The sequence below is a fragment of the Maniola jurtina genome, chromosome 5, assembly GCF_905333055.1.
Source record: "Maniola jurtina chromosome 5, ilManJurt1.1, whole genome shotgun sequence".
Lineage (NCBI taxonomy): Eukaryota > Metazoa > Arthropoda > Insecta > Lepidoptera > Nymphalidae > Maniola > Maniola jurtina.
Genome location: NC_060033.1, coordinates 11,676,457 through 11,694,598, shown reverse-complemented (window position 1 = coordinate 11,694,598; position 18,142 = coordinate 11,676,457). Strand labels below are relative to the sequence as shown.

The following is an 18,142-nucleotide window of genomic DNA, read 5'->3' as shown; positions in this document are numbered from 1 at the left end:
GTGGGGCGTACCCGGGATCGAACTCGAATAGAATACCGAAGTCTATACTCTATCCACGGAAAGAAGTTAGTATTTCGCTCTCTCTGCTACCTAATCCCATAAAAATGATAGAGCCAATAATCTCAATGGGCGTTAACCATTTTGAGGCATCAACCAATTATAAACGAAACTTTTTTAGAATTGAATTTTGAATGTTCTTTTGGAAACATGTTTGTGATTGGTTGGTGATTCAAAATGAATATTTTTCTACTGACGTCAAAACAGGGCTAAGTACTTTTTTTGTGTCTACTAGAGCAATAGGACCAAGAATAGGACAGTTCAGGACAGTTGGAGAACTTGTAACAAAACGTCGAGGCTTCGCCGTCATTGCCAGGTGTCAAATGTTACCTACTTTGACGCTCGGTAGCCTAATAAACACCTATTTTTCTTTGATTTCATGACATCCATGACCTAGTATTTGACATATCGTCGATTCAGCTTCAAACTTAGAGTTGCCTCACTCTAGTTAGCTCTGGTAATGGCCCGAACTAAATATACGAGCTTTCGAATTTCTTCTTCCAACGTTACCATGCTAACTGGTATCTAAATATGTGCTAAATATACCCGTTTATTAGGTAAACAAGACCTATTTACGCAATCGATTTCCATTGCGGTGGAATTAATCACACTACAGACCAAATTAAATTATGTTAGGCTGGCATTTAATTTATTAGTCCGTCCGTCATTAACTCAATCTATTTCGATTGTCAGTTCAACCAATAGACAATTGCTGTTCGTTATAATCTTACTATTTACTATCTTCACTTAAAATAATAATCTATACTAGCTGATGCTCGCGACTTCGTCGCGTGGATTTCGGTTTTTAAAAATCCCGTGGTAACTCTTTTCCGGGATAAAAGTAGAGTATATTTTTTATTTTTTTTATTCGATTACAAGTTAGCCCTTGACTGCGATCTCATCTGGTGGTAAGTGATGATGCTATTTGAGGTGCCAATAAGGTGCCAATATGGAGTTACAAAAAAGTAAAAAATATGAAGAGTAAAGTAGGTTCGTGCAGTTAATTTCCACTGGCTCCAAAAACATTATGTAAGAACAAAACTTAAATTAACTCTTGTATACATAATAATATTCAGTGATAAATCAAATTATTATTAAATTTTTAGTGTTTGTGGCTATTAAAGTCGGTTGTTTAAAGTATTTTTTCAAATATTACGAATGTTTATTCGTAATATTTGAAAAAATACTTCTATCTGGAGGTTTATCTTTGGTTCTGTAATGTAATGGCTGCCTGGATATCTCGTTGAAACTCAAAAGTGGCCGTTTACCTAATTATCTACTTGTTGGATACGCATGACCAAGAGCAAATCGTGCGACCAACCTCTTCAATGCTAGTTATTCTAAGTATGGGCAGTTAGGCAGCAAACCAGTTGATATAGACTTTCTAGGTCAAAAACACTTAGTAGCCCTAACAAACAGGAACTTGTGTAGGTACAGCCTTTGCATACGAGAAGTTTTCTCTAATTGTATCTGTTTCACACTGATTAATTAAAAAAATCTTTACAATGTTGTATGTATAAAACTTTTAGGTCGTGTGTTTACATCAACTTTCTGTACCTACGATATAACATGTTAGTTTGTGCTATCTATCGTCATTATCGCCCGGACGTAGAATTTGTAGATTTGACATTATTATATTACTAGCGACTCGCTTCGGCTTCGCACGGTTGCAATGTAGATTATCGCAAATTATCACAAAGCAATATTAAACTACATGTATGTATAAATCATCCTCTTGAATCGGCGCGACCTCTGCTGCTGCAAATGTTCATGGACGGCGGTAATCACTTAACATCAGGTGACCCGCCTGCTTGTTTTCTCGTTATTTTATTATAAAAAATCTGTCTATCTATTGGTGAGAACCGCATTAAAATCCGTTGCGTAGTTTGAAAGATCTAAGCGTACATACAGACAGCGGAAAGCGACTTTATTTTATAAATACTTATGTAGAGATTTGAACGAAAGACTTATATAGTTTGATTATTTCCGAGATGCTGTGCTAGTACTGCTAGTGCTATCATAAAATCTAACCATTGAGCTCTACTACTTGCTTGACTTATTCCCTTGGTTTTAGGTTTCTTTTCTACAATAAAAAAATGTACAGGCTTTTGTAGGTATATGCCTACAATCAATATAAGGTAGTGGGGGATTCAGTAATTGTTAGCAACTAACAAGCTTTATTAACTAACAGTAGGTAAGTTCAGCTTCTATTTATGAGCGCCTTTGTTATAAAGTGTATTTATTCGATACTCCTGTGTATCTATTGTTTACCATAATAGTATCGAGAGCCGCTTTGAAATCGAAACAGTTAGCCGCAAACATCAAGTAGCACAGCTGGGAGAAGACTCGCTTTCGTCAGGTATAAGAAGTCTTGCAATATTTGTAAGGAAGATCGATGCGAGGAAAGAAATGCCAGCTGGGTCAGTTTGAAAATGTATTATTTTTAAATTAGCTCTAAGTAGGTTTGATAATAATATGTTTCGGCCGCAGCTAAACCTTACCGCAAAGCCAGATTTTGAAATGGAACTGATTTATGAGTTTAATAAATTACTTTACTAGTTCCAATATTCATCAAGCTCATCGTTACTGACAATCGCACTCTCGTCTGAAAAAATAAAATATAGAACAAACAGTTAACGTTAACATCACATCAGCAATTCATGCAATATTTGATAATACCTTTTAATCCATCCTTGAGAGAATAAACCTAAAACTTTTGCTCTAAAACGCTATCTATAATAATCATCATATTCATTATAACAGAGTTTCGCACTTCACAGAATACACTATTTGCGAATTGCGGTACAAGCTGTTATACCTACTCTTCAGAGTATACTGGGCATTAGAATTTAGAGTAAAAGAACGATGGGATTGCGTCGTGCCACAAAAACGAGTCGCTTGGCGGTGCGGTTTTACTCGATGGTGCCGGCCGTAGCTTCGGCCGTGGCTGTTACACTAGCCACGGCCGAAGCTTACCACTTATTGTTATTCGTTTGGCACCACCCGGGGGTCACGTGTAGGGTAAAGAGGATTCAAACCTGAATTGGTTACAACCTACGGACGCGAGTAACACCAACCCTCCGTGCCGCAATGTGGTAGCTTGTACCTTAATTTTTGGACCCAATGGTCCCATACTTTGGAATAGAATGCGTTTCATATAGCTTCTCTCGCTCTTTCTTTCTCTCGGGGAGAAGACTAATACTTTTTACACTCAGACGATATTAATCATCATATTATAACTGGGCGTCTCACTTCACACGTTTGCGGTACATAATGTTAGAGTAACAAAATGACGTGATCGCATTACCGCCGCAACGTGGGAGCTAATTAACATTTGTTTCTTATCTAACGGGGGCTAGATGAACTAATTTTGCTAAAGATCGGCGCCCGTATCTCCGTGTCGTTTAGAGATTTTAGATAATGTTCTATCCTTGATCTCTGCTATACTTTGCATTAACCTGCCTAAGAAGAGTTTATTTTACCCATCTGGTTCAATAACCAGTGTATTTGTACTTCTATAACACTAGTGACCCGCCCCGGCTTCGCACGGGTTGCTTATTACAGCTGTTTTGGAGATCTCAATTAAAAAAAATATACCCTATGCCACTCAGAAATAGTGTAGTTTTCTACTTGTGAAAGAATTTTCAAAATCAGTTCAGGAGTTCTAGAGATTACTTCCTACAAACAAACTTACAATCTACCTATTTATAATATTAGTATAGATGGAAATATCGAGTCGTACCCAAGAAAAGCGATTGTGTTCGTGTTCCTTTACTTAAGTCAGTGACCTGTGACTTCATTTCTCTGTAACTACCAAATTATTGCAATTTCGCCAACAATGAAATATAGTCATTACGTAAACGGTCGCAATTTATGCAAAGTAAATGGGTCCATCCGGGAAACGAATCAATTGCAGCTTCGCTAAAAGAACAACCGTACTGCGTTCCGCTTCACGCACTTTGCTGCCGTGGGAATGCAACGGATCAGCTCACAGCTGCAGTCCTGTTATTTAAACGTTGTGCTCGCCGCTGAATTCGCTGTTGAAACAAATTTGACAATAGAATTAAGTCTAATAATATAATAGTCGAAATGGGGATCCACAGGCAAAACTGATCTCAGAGGGCGCCACAAGAGGTCCGGCCAATGTCAATGTCAAAATCAACATTGTTTTATTTGTTTGCTAACTTTGCTAAGAGCTGTTGATATCGATACAATATTGAGTATCGAATAGCGAGTCGGGTGTAATGGGTGCGACCGGAGCTCGAAGCGTTCCATGACAGCAACCAATCGGAACGTTGGATCGTATGACATCGAATATGAGACGACTTCCAGTTACTGAGACAGCTTGACAACACTTAGGGCGATTATGCACTTCATCCGATCCGAATCCGTGAAAATACGTTCCGAAGTAGTCATAGAACTATTTGTATGGTATAGGTTGCGCACTAGCTCAGACTAACGTCATCTGAGTTCTCTCCGTCATCCGTGATAACTCGGATGTGCCTCGGATTCAAATCGGACATATTATGAACACAAAAATGTCCACTAACTAGAATGGCTTGGATCTGGATCAGAACTCGGATTAGTGCGTAAGCAATATCCGAGTTTGGTGCACGTTTTTTATATCCGTATTTTCACGGACTCATCGGATGAGTGCGTAACCGCCCTTACTGGGTTTTATTAACATACTAGCAGATGATAGGGCTAGTGGTAAAGACGTCGCCCTTCTATTTGATAGGTTGTGGGGTTCGATCCCGGGCACGCACTTTTAACTTGTTGGAGTTATGTGGGTTTTAAGCAATTAAATATTACTACTGTGAAGGTAGACATCGTAAGGAAACCTGCATATCTGCCTTACTCATTTCGGCTTTAGTACAAGAAACTGGCTTCTAACCTGCAACTGGTTCTAAAAACTTGACATTTTGCATGTATATTTTCTCCATAACGTAAATCCCATAACGAAACGATTGACACCTCATTTATCGAAATCGGTTCAGTAATCTACGGTGGAACACAAATAGACGAGTATTTGTGTTCCACCGTAGATCTCTATGTATGTACCTATGTCTGTCTCTATCTACATACATACATAGATTGCCAAAAACATAACCCTTCCTTTTTGCTTTGCCGTAGTCGGGTAAAAAACCTCAGGGGAAAAGCTAGTAACTTATAAAGCCAAGTAATGTTCTTTGAAGTGAAACAAATGGGTATAAAGCGTCCCTTTAATCTTCATAATCCGTGAATAGACCGAATGTCTTCGTCTTTTAGCTTAAGCGGTTAAGTAACTCAATAAATTGGCGGTTTATCTCGGACTGAAACCCGTTTATTAATTTAGGTGGGTTGTGCGCGCGAGATATTATGACGTTCAGTAAAGGCTGGTACACACTGCTATACAATAGGTAAAACAGAGCGTCAAGAGTTACTTTTTGCGTAAATATAAAGAGCATCTGAGATGGTCAAGTGTGAAGTGTGAACACGAGGCGTATGATTGCGCACTGTACAAGAACAGATCTCAGCCGGGCTTCTGTATTTAATCCTTATAGTCTACGACCTGCGCAAACCGCTATGTTGCAACTTAATGGCATCACTCTACGATGCAGTAAAGTGCATTATAGCTAACACAGCGCTGCGGCTTAAAATTGAATAAATGCTTCTCTTTCTATCGTGTAACTCTCTCTCATAAGAGTTGAAAGTTACACAAGTGTCGTGAAAAGGGCACGTCGCCGCCGTAGGTATATTTCATGAGTCACGTAACCAAGAGAGCCCGGCTTGATTAAAGTAAGGCGATCTGAACCGGGGTTCTGGGTGAGTAAAACATTACATTTCAATTTCACAGAAAGATAGATGTCGATACCAAACAGGATCGCGAGCGCAGCGAGAGCGTATATTTTTGTTTTAGTACCTACATAAATTGTTTCGAATTATTTCATATTTTTACGGAAAAAAATCAAGAAGGGTGAAAATAGACTGGTACACTTTGTAATATTTGTTGTGACAGATAACACCTCCAGTCGAAGAGGTTTTTTAATTTTATTTAACTCTTAACGATTTTTAAGATGACGAGAGATTCTAGTTTTGTAATTTTCATGTCTTTATATTACAAGAAATATGTAAATAAAATCACTATGAAGCTTTATCTCAGAATCCGAGCTAAAACATCTTAGAAGTTCTTCCTTGGTAAGTATGAATAATGCAGATTACTTAATGATCCTTTGCCAAGGAGTAAGATGATATCTTTCAAAGGACTTTGCAATCTATCGGGTTAGTGTGAACTAAGCTTTAATGGTTTGAGATCTTACGGGGGATTAGCTTGCCAAGTGGGTTCTAGAGTGAATGGTCCTCCAATCGTTCGCTAATTACATACTGCAGTTAGAGTTATGCAATTACCATCTTCCAAGCAACTGCCGGCAACAGAAGGTGCTTTAATGTATATTGCAACGTGTATGCAATGTCTGCATATCAGATTGATATGCTCCAATTACACTTAGTTATGCCAAAATGAACCAACGCACAAACTGTCGAAAAATGTAATTAGTACCTAAGGGAAGGGAAGGGCGCAGAGATAAATGCTCTCTATAGTAGGTATTAAATAAGTTAATAATGCGCAGATTGACTGATCGATTTTGATGATTTTTAACCCCCGACCCAAAAAGAGGGGTGTTATAAGTTTGACGTGTGTATCTGTGTATCTGTCTGTGGCATCGTAACTCCTAAACTAATGGACCGATTTTAATTTAGTTTTTTTTTTTGTTTGAAAGGTGGCTTGATCGAGAGTGTTTTTAGCTATAATCCAAGAAAATCGGTTCAGTCGTTTGAAAGTTATCAGCTTTTTTCTAGGTACTGTAGCCTTCACTTGTCGGGGGTGTTATAAATTTTTAATAATACTCTTGTTCTAAAGCACAGTGTAGTGCTAATCGCTTCTTTGTCCGCTTTATTAAAATAATATGCCAAGCGTTTCGTTGTACTGCAAATCCTTATTCATCATCATCATCATCATCATCATCATTATGTACAAACCATCGCCCGGTTACTCCTACAACCCATAGGTACTCTCCTCCTTGAACTACATTTTTTTTAAATGTATATTTTGCTGGCAACCCTCCGACATGGTTATCATTACTCGAACTACATTACAGGTCACCACTCAAAATGAGAAGGGTTTGACCCCTACTCCGCCACGCTGGCCAAGTACGGATTGGCAGAATCTTTGAGAACATTTTAGAGAACTTCATAGCCTCGCTCAAAGGCTGAGGAGCGGACTGGTTTCCGAAAGGTCGGCGATTCAAACCCCACCCGTTGCATTATTGTCGTACCCACTCCTGCCCGGCTAGCATGGGCAGTAGATAAAAATTATATCCGCGATTATATCCACTGATTTGTATGACATCAGTGGATATAATCGGGGGATATAATTTTTATCTATTGCCCATGCTAGCCGGGCAGGCACAAGCTTTACGCTTAATTGGAGCGAAAAGGGGAGTGTTAGTCATGATTAGCATGGCTAATATTCTTTAAAAAAAAAACTGGCATATAGGTTTCCTCACGTGTTTTTCTTCACCGTTAAAGAGAATATTTATAGTAGACTGGATGGCCGATGTCTTTACCACTAGCCATCACCTATTCGGAGTTGTAAACCTGGATTTTGATGATGCCTCATCTGAGTCTCTGTTACTTTTGAAAATGATGTGAATTCTAAAGATATCTCGCTTTTATAAGTTTCACGTCTTTGATTTTCGAGAAGCGTCTCTGAATCATATTCGTAAGGGCGTGTTTCTTAAACAACGCTCCAATGTAAGTATTAAGTTGCTTTCATAATAAAAGTCAGCTTAGCGTATTGTATTTTATACGAGTAAGTACAAATATATTTCTTTATTATTTCAATCGACTTTATGCGCAACGTTAGGCATAAAGTAACAAAAATGTCACCCGCGATAAGGTAACCAGAATGTAAAAATGTCCTGACAGAAATCCATATTTGTGCTGAAAAGTTCTGAGTTGCATGATAGATATTTATCTTGTAGCGTTGTTGGCACGGTGTGTTGCCGATACACGATTTTTATTTTGTTTAATTGGTTTCAAAGAAAGTCATTTAAATGCCTTTAAACAAGCTACATAATAATTAATAAAAAAATAAAAATACATATCTGTTTTTAAATTTTTCCTGCCAAAAAACGAGCTAAAAAGTAAAAAAAACATTTTTTTCCAAAAATATGGCCTGTGTCACTTCTCACACGGGATGGTGTAAAAATTCTAACAATACCAACCACACCCAAATATGTTCAGGCATGGTGGAATAAAGAAACTCACATAGGTACACACTTATAAATGTACATGAAGCCTGGAAATATTACACTTCTTTTTTGGGCAGTCGCGTAGTAAATAATGATCCAGGTTTTCATTGAATACTGGAGAATAGTCAACGTCTAAATCGAATCTTGTCATGTGGTATCTTAACGAACGTGTCAGGACCAATCCTGAGTTGTGGGTATTTGGGTTAACCTATTCGTGAACCGCTCGTAATGAACATCGCCGGTTATTATTTCGGGCCGCAAAGGAATCCGCAATTTACGTAGTCACTAATGAAATTCGAGAAGGCCGAGTCGACTGACGCTTTTATACAGGCGATTTGTTTATAAAATTACATTTTTGTTTTACAAGCAAAGCGGTGGCGTTTGCGAAAAATCGTATCTGCGGACAGGAGCGGAGGCGGAAAGATCTGTTGTCCTGTTTCAGGAGCATCGATTGGCGTTCTCGCCGCTGATTTAACGAAAATGACCTTTATGTTTCCCTGTCGTAAGGAAGGAGTTTCGGTTTCAGGACATGGAGTTAGGTCGTAAGGTTTTCGGCGCGTCCGGGATCCACGCGGCCGGCCGGTACCCGCAGTGCCGCGCCGGTCGCCGGCTTTTACGCCCGCGTCACCTCATACAGTCTTTATACGCCAGTATTTTGATAACGTGCTACGCGTTGCGGTAGGTTTACGACTGCGATCGTGCGCGTAGAAGTGTGTGTTTTTTACCGAATATGATAATAATTGATAATGGTAGTGTCCTAGTGCTTTTTGTAAATAAAATTGTTTAGTGCGTTCAACTTGAATGTGTTGTTGATGAATCCCCTTGTGGTTTGTGTAGGTATTGTTTGTGCTTCCAAATTGAATGTAAACGTAATAACAACTCCTGTTTCCACAACTTCGAAGTTCAAATACACAATTTAGTATTAAGTTTTTATCTATATTGGTACGAGTGCACTTGGACGGTTAACTTACTTGGGTAACTATAAGTAGTTGTCACAGCGTTACATGAATGCTTTGGTCGCCCTTGTATTAATCAATGTCAATGTGAGCCATCACATAGCGCCTGTATACGACGTTAATGTTACAGGGAACATTTGCTACAATAACAGGAAAAACCATTATATTTCGTTTGATCTAAGCCACAATTTAAAGTTCGCTACGGGCTCGCAGATGTCCCAAACCTAATTTGCGAATAACTTCATTTATTTGTCAATAAAAAGTTGCGCACCATAATATCCTGTATAATTATAGTTAAATCAAGTTTTGATTCGTCCAAGGATCATCTCTTATTCTATTTGGGATCAAAATCCAATTTTCAAGCACATCGATATCAGAGATCTGTATAGCGTCGGTATTTTCTTTAATTGCTTATTTGACGGAGGATCCTCCGGTCATGACACTTCGTGGAATCTCCTGCTTTTGGGTTTATTCGGATGTGACTGGGAAATGTTTAATTGAGTGGAAATCTGAATGATATACCTATCAAGATTTAATTAATTATTAAACAAGCGGTTATAGTTTAGTGGTCAAAACGTCTGCGTTGGCCTCCTATTCTAGGGGTCGGGTTTCGATTCCGGGCATGCATCTTTTGTATGTCATGTAGTTGTGTGCGTTTTACAAAATTAAATGTCACTTGCTTTAACGGTGAAGGAAAACGTCGCAAGGAAACCTGCATGAGAATTCTCCATAATGTTTTCAAAAATGTGTGAAGACTGCCAACCGGCCCATGGCGGTAGTGGACTATGGCCTAAATCCTTCTCATTCCGAGAGAAGCTCCAGGCTTGTGTGAACCGGTCGTGTGAGGTCTCTTTAAATTCAGATCTTAGGCTGAGATCTATAGAGCGCACTTTGACTTTGCTCAGACTTAAGACACTGTTAAAACGAGACAGCGTAATACCGCTGGCATAAATCTGTCTCATAGAAATTTAAGTCGAAGCCAAGTCAAAGTGCGCTCTGTAGATTTGAGGCTTAGGGTAAAGGTGGTGTGAACAGTAACAGCCATCGATGGTTACAGCATATATGTTTCGGTTGTTTTAAACAAGGTTGACCCAAGCTGTTAAACGGATTACTGAACTTTGGTGATAGCTAAATTGATTTTAGTTGTGAACTTACTCTAGCGTCAAGGGACAATCTGTTCCAAGCGATTTCAATTTTCCGGTAGGTACAATATTTTTGTTAATTTATAGACTAGCGCTTGGCTGCAATCAGACCTGCTGGCAATCAGACCTGCTGCAGCCTTGGATGGAACGCGCTCGCTAAAAGATGCCTATTTGCTCATGACTCGAATGTACTTGTATTAAAAGTAGAAGAGAAAACTGATCTCGCGCGTCGTGGGCGTTTCATGTTCTAGCGGTTTGAATTAGAAACGAGGAAGCAAATCGCTTATGTGTCCCTAGAATTTCGACTACGTACGGGTACCTTGACGATGTCTTGCGATACGATACTAGACAGGTGAAGAAGGAGAAACAATGCACTGTTGACTAAGTGGAAGGTATGAATTTATTATACTGCCATTCCTTTTCCAGGTTAAAAGTGCATCGTCAGTCATTACTTACTGAATATAGCCAATTTAGTCAATTTTATTTTCTCGCACCTAATATTGGTTTGAGATATTTTTTCTTTAGTCCCATTTTCTCGTACTTATTGATCGTGAGTCGTGACTAAGGTATCGTCTACACACAGGGCATTTAGGCAATTTATCTGATACATGTCAGAAAAGATAAGATGGGTTTACACTGGAATACAAAGAGCCACTAAATTTTCCTCGTTTATTTCATGTCTTTTGAAAGAAGTCTTTGAAGATAAAATTTATTATATATAAGAAAAACACTGTCGCCTATAATATAACACAGGTTGAACTACCGCAGGCTTCTCAAATTACTGAAATTTTATACTATAGGTACATTTTTGACAGCTACGAGTATAGCATCTACTAATTGCATAATTTTAAACTAACCTTTCTTTTTTGGGCAAAGTTACACTTTACCTAATATTGCTGTTACCCATATAATCCATACTATATATACATGTAACGTAAACCGGAACGTAGTCGCGTCACTTCACCGCTCTCGCTCTGACAGGTCTATGCCTGTCAGCTACTATCGATGGCTAAATTAACTCTGGACGTGCCAACGTACTGATTTCACTTTATAACGTACATTTTGTGTTCTAATTTTGTGTATTCGGTCTCTCTGCGTGTCATTTGGAACCCTAGTCCCTTTATAAGTTTGTTAATCAACTTACATACATAATATTATAAATGCGAAAGTGTGTCTGTTTGTCTGTCTGCCTGTTTGTCTCTCTGTCTGTCTGCTACGTTTTCATGGCCCAACCACTGAACCGATTTTAATGAAATTTGGTTCAGACTTGGGAAACTTCCCGGGGAAGGACATAGGCTACTTTTAATCCCGGAAAATCAAAGAGTCCCTGCGGGATTTTAGAAAACCGAAATCCACGCGGGCGAAGCCTCGGGCATCCTCTAGTATGTACTTATTTAAGACAATGTGAAAATTGGAAACTTGTAGAGCGTCATAAGTTGAGCATTATTGAGATCTATAGAGCGCACTTTAACTTTGCTCAGACTTAAGACACTGTTAAAACGAGACAGCGTTATATCGCTGGCATAAATCTGTCTCGTTTTAACTGAAATTTAAGTCTAAGCAAAGTCAAATTAAGCTTTATGGAATTCAACCTTAGACTGAATGAGTTACCTGACGGTATACTTTTTGATGTGAACCCAGCCTAAGTTGTTATGGCGATGCGAAGAATGTAAACATCAATAGCCGCCCACAGAAAAGGTCTGAGAGTATCTCGGGGACATAATTTTTGCAGAGAAGATGGCCATCAGCGATAACCCCGGCTAAAGATGAATAAAAAGTAGGTATATTCGAAGCAGATAACTCTGTAAAAGCTTGGTTCTTGACTATACAAAGTCATTGCTTTCAAAAGTGCTAGCAGCTGTTATATTGCCTTTTGATGTCTTTTCTATGAAAATCGTCATTTTACCTACGATTCTTGAGTTTATTCATTTTCATTTTATTCATATTTAACATTGTACAACCTATAGGTAACTGTTTGATTTCCTGTTAGATTATTGCTGGGGCGCTTATTTTCTTTTTTGGTACAGGTTTCTTAACCACAAGTTTGTGTTTCAGTGGGTTAAGTCTAGGAACCTTACCCACTTTAGGATCAAAGGTAAAGTAGCAGACTACTTCTCTTTCAGATTGTTCGGTTGTTTTCGTATTTATGAATCAATGGGGATTTGGGTATGTGACTATAGTAACTGTCCCATATCTTCTTGAGCTCTGCGGAGTAACATTGTACTGCGTTAGTTTCTTGACTCGCCAGAACACAAGAAGATTCATTTTGACAATAACTTCCAGTTAACCAAAATTATCATCAAGACTCAGAGTTTTAAAAATCCATGTAGGTTTGGTTAGCAAAACTATTTTTAACCGACTTCCAAAAAAGGAGGAGGTTCTCAATTCGTCGGGATCTTTTTTTTATTTTTATTTTTATTTTTTATGTATGTTCCCCGATTACTCAAAGACCCCTGGACCGATTTGGAAAAATTTTTTTTGTTTGAAAGGGTATACTGTGCAGGTGGTCCCATATAAATTTGGTGAAGATCTGATGAATATCTTCGGAGATGGAGAACAGAACTCCTCAATGGATAAGAGCAAATTGCTCGCGATCACTGTAATAGCTTAGTAAACAGTAGGGTTTTAACTAGGGGCATAGCATATTATAGTACAGTGGGGCCACTAAAAATTGTGAAATAAAAAATTTTCAAAAGAAAAATAAAACCGACTTCAAAAACCAAAAACACTAAAAAGTAGAAAATAATTTTTGTTTAGCTACACATGTAATGTACCTAGGTATGAAGTCGGGCGAGCTTCACTCTTGGATTTCTAATTTTGTTTTAATATGCTCGCTCGACTTCATACCTAGGTACATTACATGTGTAGCTAAACAAAAATTATTTTCTACTTTTTAGTGTTTTTGGTTTTTGAAGTCGGTTTTATTTTTCTTTTGAATTTTTTTTATTTTAAATAAAAAAATAGCGACCAACGTGCAGGCGGGTGATCCGATGACCGCCTCCCATGAATTTGCATTTGCGCACCAGATGCACCGCTAAATCTTGTAGTTTTATGACGTATGACATTTAACCTAAGTGTTGTAAAACAGTTATATAGTCGATGTTACCATTAGACTAGCTAGAGCGCTAACACTAACAACCATAGACATGGCACAGAATTCCACAGGCCAGTAATTCCCACGTTTTGTAAATCCATGTGTCACTCAGCCCTATCTCAGTTATCCGGTCATACAGTGGGTCAGCTGGTCTAAATATAGACTAGCGATATAATTGTGCAATGACAATGCGTCAATTAAAACTGAATTATGATTGTTTTGAGCTTTGGACTGTTAGCCCTAATTCGCACGAGCGTTAAAAAAGCGTTGCGTTAAAACCTGGCGTTGCGCTGATAAAATAGGTACAAAGTGCGCGTTAAAAAAGCGTTGACGTGCGAGCAGTTACTTTGGAATGCATTTGTTCTATTTGAACGCTTTTTTAACGGACGTTAAAAAAGCTCTCGTGCGAATAAGGCCTTATGTATCACTTGCTTTTTCCTAAAAAACCTAGTTAAGATTTTGGTATGATTTGTACCTATCTGCTGGTCTGTCATTTATGCATTAATCTGGTCTACCGGGAACCTTTGATTTGTTTTTTGTATTCTTATAGTTCTTTTACCATAAAAATCTGCTAGTCTGGTCTCTTAATTTTAGTAATTTTTAATTTTAAAAATAACAATTGAAACTTAGTCAATTTAACTAACTAATTTAATGTGATGCATGTATCCCGATAGGTATCTACATGATTGGTTACTCAGCATTATTTTACCTAATTTTCCAGAAAAATAGTGTGTTTTCCCCAAGAGATCCCTCTTATTCCAGCAATTTGTTTTCTAATCCTCCTTTATGCCAAGTGATACGTCTGCTGATAATACTCGCTTAAGCTGTTAAAAAATATATCATAAAATAATAATTAATGTTCACAGTACAAGTCCACTTTAAAAAGTTAATACATCATCGTGTTTGAATTTAAATGAACTGATATCATGTTCGCTATCTTAACCCCTGCTGGGGGGCGTTGAACTTTGCTATTGTTAGGTTAAATAGGTTTTTAAATCATAATAAAACTTTAGGTCTTTTGATATTGCGCATTTGTTAAAACATCAAAAACTGTCTTATAGTTTTGTAACTTTTTCTATTACGCTTTCGATCATATTTTTTTTATCACGAACTTTGATTTATTTAGTACTAGGGGATGCCCGCGACTTCGTCCGCGTGGATTTTGGTTTTAAAGATCCCGTGGGAACTGTTTGGTTTTCCGGGATAAAAAGGTGTCTATGCCAATAACATTGATATTCCGGAATAAAAAGTAGCCTATGTCCGTCCCCGGGATATAAGCTAACTCTGTACCTTTCGTCAGAATCGGTTAAACTGTTGGGCCGTGAAAAGGTAGCAGACAGACAGACAGACAGACACACTTTCGCATTTATAATATTAGTATGGATTCAAAATGTCTTGATCACACTCAAGTAGTAGAGTAGGTGAACTTTGTTAGCAATTGTGGTATGAATCATTCAGTCAGCGGCCAGGATGTAGTGCCTGTCCGCTATTGTTTGGGTTTCTTGATTGTTCTCATTAGTTCCAAGTGTGTTAAAACTTAAGACGGTATTCGTCAATGCAAATCTAGGACTATAATCTATTTTTCCTTAGCTTATTTGCTCGAAACTGACAAACGACTTACCCTAAATCAAAATTAAAAATATAATTAGCAACAGTTATTTTTAGGGCTCCGTCCCTCAAAAGGAAACAAGGAATCCTTATAGGATTACTTTGTTGTCGGTCCGTCTGTCGTGTCTGTCAAGAAAACCTTCCCGTTGGCCAAGAATCATGAAATTTGTTAGGTAGATACTTAGGTCTTATTGCACAAGTAAAGGAAAAATTCGAAAACCATGAATTAGTGGTTATGTAACACAAAAAATAAAATGTGTTCACGAATTAATTTACTAAATCACATAAAGATGGCACAGTCCGTTATTGACTTGCAGTGTTCTACCTAAAAGTGTAAAAATGTTTACCTTGTAAGATGGTACGGACTACAGACCCATTCGTGTGCGAGTCCGACTCGCACTTGATCGATTTTTTGAGTTTTTTCTTTCACTATCGATATGCACTGTTTGTGATACGATCACTGAACAGGCAGACTTGAGATATCCATTATCAAGCATATAAAATGTTGAGTTTAGTAAGTCAAGAATTTCTTCGAAATACACGAAAAAGGGTACCATTACAACCACGTTGTCAAATTAATTCGAGTGAACATATAGCTACAGCACACCTGATCGTGCATGCTAATTACGTACTTTATGCCAATTCAATTATTGGAACTGCTTTCTCTTGAGCTGTAAAACCACGGGGCCGGCGGCGGTGTAATTGTAATACGATAATCGAAATCGGTTTCACGGTATCAATTTCAACAAAATCTGTCCAATTATTGACCACTTTAGCTTTATAGGCTTTAAGGTCCAAACGCACTTATGCTGCGCTGCGCGATGCGACGCAGCACGTCAGATATAGTTTATATGACTTAGTATGGAGCAAAGCGCATTTGAGCGACACTGCGCGACGCGGCGCGGTAAATATAGTTTGTATGGAGCAAGGTGCTGTCGCATTGCGTCAAATATACAATGCGACAAAGTCTTTTATTCCAAGTTATATTTAACTCTCTCTCTCTCTAATCTGTTAGTCCATGTTATGGGGTCGAAAATCGAAATATCGAACTAAATTAAAACTATAATAGTGTATTTTTTTATCGATATCATATTGTGATACATATAAGTTTACAAAACTGTTCAAATATAACCTGTACATATACAGTATACCAGAAGAACTTTTAGTATGGAAGATAATGTAAAATTAAGTCGTTAAACTACACGAACACTGCAGTTTAAAATCGTTAGTTACGGCTTCGTAAACTTAACAGAAGATTGGAAAATACTTCAACCTATTGTTCGTAACTGGAATCTACAGGCGAAATAGTTTTCTTACAATTTCTGTACAAAATTGATTCAGTCTCTATCGTGAATCAATTATGATAAATTTTATCTTTCGTTTTTGTATTAAACGTTTTACATTCGAATAGAAACCTTATAAAACTCATTCAGTAGGTGTTCAGTGGTGCTCCACAAAAACTAATTGGATTTATTTGTATTGGATTTGATGTTATTTTGTAGCAGAATGTATATTCTATCACGATCATCGAATTCAAATATGATCATTATTTGACTTTACAACTTGTATGTAGTTATAGTATACGTAACATGTATTGACTTTTCCAGTGGTATTGCCATTTGTATCTTAGTTACTGCACTTTCTAGGAACATAATTTCTATGCTATTGAAATCTTTATGATCAAGTAATGAATTACAAAGTGTATTAAGATTGATATCTAGTTTTGAATCATTTTTAATGCAATCAACTCTTACCTTCTTTGCCGAGTGAGGTTAGAATGTTGTAGCAAAGCGCAAACTGTCTTTCATTGATAATCTAGAATCTAGATGATTTATGGCTTTAGAATATTTATTTCGTGGTTTAGCGACAGACCACGTTTAATTGGGTAATTGTATAAAACGATGATAATTAACTTGTGGAAACATGTCGAGATTTCGATTTTCGACCCAGTTTAATAGATCGGTAACAATGCAGCTGCGGTGTAGTTATTCTGTAAGAATTTCACGGGTTCTTTGACAAAATCGCTAACGACGTCACTATTTGATTTTTGTATCATACGACGCTTTTCCTGGATGACTCCTAGATAAGTATTTCATAGCAATAAAACAATCATAAACACGAATAAAATTGCATATTATAAACTTGCGCAGAATGTTATTGACCGCCATGATGGGATGTTATCGAGTAGCGGCTCGTAAACAGTTGCGCCGGCGCATGCAGATGATTGTATAAAAATAGACGCTGGTTAAATTAGTCATACTTTTTGTTGTACTTTCAAATTCGTTCGACGAGATTAAACTCATAAATGAAAGAGTTTAAGTACTTAAAGTTTTAAAACAAGACTTTATCTTTTTATTACTTCTAAACTTAATGTGATAATATTAATCTTAGCGTTGGGGTCCCAAGGTGCTAGAATTGTGACCTCGGACCGGAAAGCGTAGCATTAGAAGACCCCTCACTAGATGGACAGACGACATCGAATGAGACGCAGGAAACCGCTGGATTAAGGCGGTGCAAGACCATGGGGCGTGGACGTCTATCCGTTAAAAATAGTGATGATGATGAATTTTAGCGCCTTAGCGAATTGCAATAGCGTCAATCAGTTTGATCAAGTTGATTCCTAGATGACTGACTTTGGTTGTCAGAATTGGCCTTTGCCTATTGACCTTGACCTTATAGAAGGTATATATCAAAAACTGAAGAATATGTAATATGTCACAATTATAATGTGGCAGAAATATGAAAGGCGGGCATGAAAGTTTGAAGTAGTGTAAGTGAAGTGTAATTCTAGAAGCGTACCTATATGGTCAGTTTATTAATACAAAATACATCTTAAAATTACCACAAAATATCGCAGAAGGCGAGCCAGAAATGGCTCATGTCCATTTGTGGATAAATACAAGCTGATGATTTGTGTCAAATTACTGCGTAAAAGGGTGGGCCTATTCGTACAAGTGTCTTATTGGAAAGTTTCTTCGAAAGCACACTAGACTG

At 37.7% G+C, this 18,142-nt stretch overlaps 1 protein-coding gene across 4 annotated transcripts in view; it reads left to right on the top strand.

The window, feature by feature from the left end:
- Positions 1 to 18,142, top strand: part of LOC123865147 (focal adhesion kinase 1) — a 176,093-nt gene that overhangs the window by 3,780 nt on the left and 154,171 nt on the right. For 2 of the 4 annotated variants that reach the window (XM_045906000.1, XM_045905998.1), the window contains exon 1: positions 8,952 to 9,181. The exons of 1 other annotated variant lie outside the window; for it this stretch is intronic. The gene's annotated coding sequence lies outside the window, so the exon portion shown is untranslated. Of the gene's footprint in view, positions 1 to 8,951; positions 9,186 to 18,142 lie in introns of those variants that run through there. One more of the 4 variants, XM_045905999.1, reaches the window with a different exon arrangement.